Source organism: Hermetia illucens, chromosome 2 (genome assembly GCF_905115235.1).
Source record: "Hermetia illucens chromosome 2, iHerIll2.2.curated.20191125, whole genome shotgun sequence".
Classification (NCBI taxonomy): Eukaryota; Metazoa; Arthropoda; class Insecta; order Diptera; family Stratiomyidae; genus Hermetia; species Hermetia illucens.
In genome coordinates, this window is record NC_051850.1 from 29735415 (window position 1) to 29741574 (window position 6160).

Consider the following 6160-nt stretch of genomic DNA (forward strand, 5'->3'; position numbering starts at 1 on the left):
CACTCACTAGCTCGATGAACGGAAACAGCCTGTTGTATATCACCCTCTCCAACAACTTCCCCATAGTGTCTAAAACATAGATAAAATGGTTTTCTTAGATTGAAAAAACGTCCTGTTGAACCGTTGGCTGAGGTCCCCTTTCTTCTTGTTGCGGAATTGCAATTATTTAGAACAAAAACCGCGGGCGCGTCACTTGAGGTGATTCTTGTCCACGAATCTTGTTCATTACAGCTTTGTACGCAACGCCCCCGCCCCGATGATATTCGTCTTTTGCAGATAAATATCCTCATTCCACTGATAAGGATTGATCAATCAGCGCACTGCAGGATAGACTAACGCCGTATATAGCTCCCTAGAGCCAACTTATCTTTCTCTGATGTAGCTCTCTGTGTGGACGACATGTAGCTCTCCATGCCAAGCTTCTCGTTTAGCAAGACCGTTAGTGAGTAATGATAGCCACACCATGTACTAGGTGGCCCTACTATCAACAAAATGGATCTAAACTGGGAAGTCGAAAAACACCTCCCCGAATCCAGGTTGTGCACCTATTGGATAGTTTGCAGTCGGGTTAACTGACTGTATTCGAAAGGAACTTCACTGACACCTGATCGCCTCAGTAAGTAAGCTTCGCCTTAACGTACTACGTGAGGCTAAGGCACGACGGACCTTCTAACTCCCATACTCCCCAGAACCAAAGGAGTACACGAATAAAAGCAAAATATAAATAAAACCAGAGAAGCGTACCGCACACAAACTGGCCAACCAAGTGGGTGCACATCTCCGAAACACTGAGAGCCAGGTGATTACACCCAAAAAGGGAGGAGTTGTGGCGTGAAGCAAGGGAGGATTAGCATATTGCGAGGATTACAACCAATAAAAATCACTGCTCAAAAAAAAGGGAAAACCAAAAGCACGTGTGACATCAGTATATCAGTCGTCATTAAGGAGATAGACCTCAGTGGCGCAGATGCCAAATGGTACCTGCGTTATCTGAAGCAAGGCTTGAAACTAGAAGGGGTCCTTTAGAAGGCTCAGGATAAATATAACCCATATTAATAGGAGCCAAGGAATCGGGAGGAACTGGAGGAACCCAAGAAGGGCGAAACCCAACTATGTTAATGGTGAAGGCAGGAATCAGCGCAGCAAGCCTACTATTAGCTTCGCTAGTGCGGTCAAGAGCATTCGGCTGGCCATAGTCTCAAAAACGTTTTTCGAGCAAATATTCAACGAGAATTCACTTGCCAAGATTGCAACCAGATCAGGATTTGATAGAGCCAAATGGCGAAACCGATCAAGACTAGCCGACCCCAATCGTGAGGAGCAGGAAACTACCGAAAACCTTGCCATTAGGCGTATGTGAAAGGGATGCAGTGCGAAGCTTGTATTCACCGGGATTCACTTTCGACCAGCTCACATGCCGGTGGACTGCGCGACGAAGGACACTACGGAGTGGCTTAGGACTATAGTTCCTAAATTGACAGCCTGGGAAAGAACAGAAGAACAGAAGAAGAAGAACTGTCGGCATGTGCTGTGGATGATATACCAGAAGCACACATGGTTACCGTAACGAAGATTTTAAGTGCCTCCTAATTACTTGAAAGCTCCATAGGCGATTATGGAGAGTTTTCAGAAGCAAGCTGGAGGACAAGAATAGACACCTTACGATCGAAGTGAAAGACCGATCCCTGGTAGCGATCAAACGTCGAAGTTGTCATATCAACTATAGGTTTGGTAACATAATAGTCCATGTGCACAGGGAAAAGTCTGGAAAGACATTTTAAAGAAGACATCGAGTGGAAAACTGTGGAACGCATGTCCCCGAACGAATCTCGGAAGCCATAGAAGCGGAAAACACTGTATCAATCAGTGAAGTAAATCTGTGGCCCAGTGAAGAGGCGAAATTGGACGACCCGACCTAGATCTTCTAGGACTCAACTCGGACGCCGACGTGCAAGAAAGCGGGGTGATACTCCGACAGTGGAGCAGAGCTCCAAACAATAGCCAATGGCCAGCACTAACATATCTCGGATAAAATTTAAAATAGATACGTTCCAGATGGGAGACCCTGTTACTGTCTGAGTCTCACTAGAAGCCGGGGAGAGAATTCGAGAGACAATCGTGGTATCGGACTACTTCCCAGTAAATGACTTCCAGATGCTACCGGAGCTAGTTGCTAAACTGGGGAAGCAACGACATCAATCGAAGAGGTGAGTACCTTCTTGAAATTATTCTCAGCATTAAGTTAGAGATATGACCAGCACTAGACGTCACTCTAGGTAATACTCTGATGAACGGCCTAGTCAGGAATCGGACGATGTCGGATGAGCCCTGTATATTGCAAAACAGAATAACCATTTTCGTCATTAAAGGCAACTCCGAAATAAAGAGAGCATAATAAAGAATCCTACTAGAACGGATTGGGACTCCTATTCAACGTGCCTGACCAACAACATGGCTCACTTACAAAGGGCAGTGATATCAGGAGCGACTTGGAACTTGGAATAGTAGTGGAAGACCTCATCAGAGTTGTCATTGACGCATTTGAGGCTAGCTTTCCGGCAAAGATGGTTAAGTCATCTAGACTAGCCGAGGTACAAAAAATGCGCTGACTGTGTATAACAACGTGATCACGGAAGCAAAAGGGAATAGCTTCAGAGAATTTTGTGAAGGGATCGGACAAACCAATGAAGCAACCAGACTATACAAAGCTGTAGCCAAAGATGGAATATCTCAGGATTCCACCACACTGCTGAAGGTGACAACAATGTGTGTGATACCCCAACAACGAACAAAGAAAGGTGAACTGGAAACTAACAAAAGAGGTACTAGCAAAAGAGGCTAATGTGTTGTAGGACCGGTGTAGTCTCGGGAGTTGTGAGTGAAAGTAGATGTCAAGCTCGAGGGGGCGATGTGCAAAATAATATCGACAGAGAGAAAGAGAGAGAGAGAGAGAATGGCAGAGCATTCCTTCAGAGGGAAGGAGATTCAATGGTCGTAGCCGTGACGAATAGTCCACCCAGAGAAAGTTTATTTTGAAGAAGAAAGTCAGGGTGAATTTAGGTATTATTATTACTTCAAGAGCGCGTCAGGTCTTCAAAGAAGGACAGTAGTAAAGGGGTTGTCCACCAAGATGAGTAGGTGAAGGATATTGGGGAGAGTTTAAGTGAATAACACATCCGATGACATTCGGCGTCAGCCTGTTAACCGAGCCACGACAGATCACAGTTTTCAGATTGGACTGCGAGGTAGTGAAGATAAAACAGAGGTCGTCTGCGTAGAGCAAACATGGGACGCGGGGGAGAACATTTAGAAAAAATAGGAAGGGTTGGGGGCCAAGTATACATATAGAATACCAGAGGAAGCGGAGAAGGAACGGGATGAGCACCCATTTAAAGAAACTCTGCAGGGACGGTTCGATACGTAGGAGGAGGAGCCATGTGATGATTGAAGAGGGGAAACTGACTAGAGAGAGTTTGGAGAGGAAAATATTGTCGTCAATGGTATAAAAGGCTTTGGAAAAATCGGCGAAAATATCGTGTTCCTTCTGTCAAGAATTACGATATTTACCAAGGAAGTTGGTAAAGACCAGAAAGTTTGAAACCGATTTACGAAACGATGCTGCTTTGACCGAAACACGCGACCAGCTAGTCGCTGACGTATGTCCCAAGGAATTTGGGGCAAAAGAAGAGAAGGAAGATAGAACGGTAGTTCCCAGAGTAGGGTCTCCGCTTTTGAGGATATGAGTAATTAGGTTCTCTTGCCAAAAACGAGGAAAGTAGCATTCTTTAAAACTGTCGTTGAAGTTTATACTCAGAGGGAGAGGAATACATTGTCGTGTGTGTGTGCTAACAAGGAAGAAGTGAGGAAGTCCATTGGGACCAGGTCCGACATTGGCCTCAAGATTACCATCCATGAACTTAACCAAAGAAGGAGTTTGAAGAGGAATGGCGAAAAAATTCGGAGCAGTCTGCACATAAAAAAGGCGTAAAGGTGCAGTGGTCAAGAAAGTAAACACTCTCTTCCGTGTTCACTTTCTTCACCAGAACAAAAAAGGTCGCAGCATTATTGGGGGAGTTGGCAGTGCAATCAGCAAGATTGATGAAAAAAAGGTAAAGATTGTGTGGAGTTACGGAGTAGCGAATGCGTGAGCAAACAGGTTTCAAGTCGACAGGCAAAGCGGCTTAGATATCTTTTATGTGTTTTGCTAATCATAGACTTCACATTGGAAGGCGTTGCCTTGAAATGAGCAAGGTTGGCGATACTTTTAGAAACCGGAAACTTCTATCGCAGTGTATGCTTCAGGCAGACGTTTTCATGGATTTCTTTGGTGAACTAAGTTGGGTAAGAACGAGGACAACTGGCAAAATGAGGAACTTGACAGGAGAGTAGATAGAAAAGGATAATATAAAATTGCTTAAAGCTTGATCACACGTTAAGGCAGATAGTAAGGGTTCCAGTATATTGAAGCTAAGGCTGAGTTGCACCGATCGTGAAAAACTGCAAGAGAGGCGTCTTCGATGGTATGGTCATGTAATTCGTGTTAATGAGAATTCACTTGTCAAGATTGGTCTGAACATCGAAGTCGATGATAAACGACCAAAAGGCAGGCCGAAACAACGGTGGCTTGATACGCCAGATGGGGATATGAAAGCCTCGAGATTACACCCAGATCAGGCAACCGATAGAGCGAAATGGCGAAACTGATCAGAACGAGCCGACCATGCTTGTGAACGGGACAAAGGCTGAAGAAAAAGAAAAAGGATGTGCTAGGAAGCAAGGAGCGCGCTCGGGCAGGGTGAAGGAATCAAGAGTGCGATTCAAAGAGTTATTGGAAGTTGAACAAGTATTCATGAAGGAGAAGAGTAGAAGGGAACAGTAGGAGGGGCTGTTGCAAGGAATAGGAGAGGTAGGATGATTAGACCAGTTGAGCATGGGAAAGTTACAAACCCCGTATAGGAAGGATAGGGAGGCAAGGAAATTTATCAGAATGGAGCTTTGACAAACAATTTTTAATACAGGTGAAGGTAAGCACAAGGGGCGTATATACAAGATGTAATGGACAGAGGAAGTTGGGGGCTGGAGAAACTCAAGGCACCACAAGCATAAGGAGAGCCAAAGAGGAAGCAGACACGTTCTTCGCATAGTGGATCTTTTATTGCAATTAGGACCCCATCGCGAGTGTACTTACGTAATGTGGTCTGGCATTTTGTAGTGGCTCTCGGACTCACTGAGCACAGCCAGAATAGTAGTCATTCTATAACTATTACCGCCAAAGTCATGACGATCGTCTCCAAAGGGCCTTCATGAAATCTGTGATGAGAGCTACATTCGGAGTTGGTACAGGTGTTATTTTCCGTAATAGCACGAGAGGACCAGAATTCGACAAAAAATAAGGAAGTTCTGGAGCCTATATAAAACGCTGGATTGCCACCGAGAGGGATCGGGATATCAAGCGTATTTGGAGTAGCGGGTGACAAAATGCTTCGACCCAAAAAACAGAGGTAACTGGAATGACCTGAGCGATCAACGAGGGTATCCTCCTCCTCCACTTTATTCCTCAATGAACTCAATGACTTAAGTCGCTTATTTTTTTAATTCCCATCCCCATCGCAATATCGGTTAGTAATTGAGTTTAAAACCTCCCCTGTTAGAAGTCCAGATGCACTGGGCTTAAAACATGTGAATTCAGGGTAAAGGTATATGAGGGATAGAAGCACCCAGAATACGACCTTCTCTTCCGAACTGGGTTTTTACAGGGCCGCCGTGTGTGAAGTGTTCCCCTCCTCAAGAAAAATCAGAAAATCAAAGGTTCAAACCAACACCATTTGATTTCTCGAGAACGATTTCATGTGTAGGAGTGAAATATGCGCCCACTCTAACATGGAACCCAACATTTGTAAGGATAAATGAAATATGCATAAAGGCATCTCGCACGAGCCTTCTTCAATGAAAAGCAGACAAGACAAATTTCAGTGTGTCAGGTACATGGAACCCAAAAATCGTTTGAGATCGTATGCCTTTTCCAGTCTAAATAAATTATCCGACTGACTTCCGTCAGCCTCTCCTAAAGTGGAAATTTGAAGATTCTCACAACTTTTGCTTCCAAACTTCATATTTGTGAAATGTAGTATGTTCCGACTTGATTGGAGGAAGTATAATC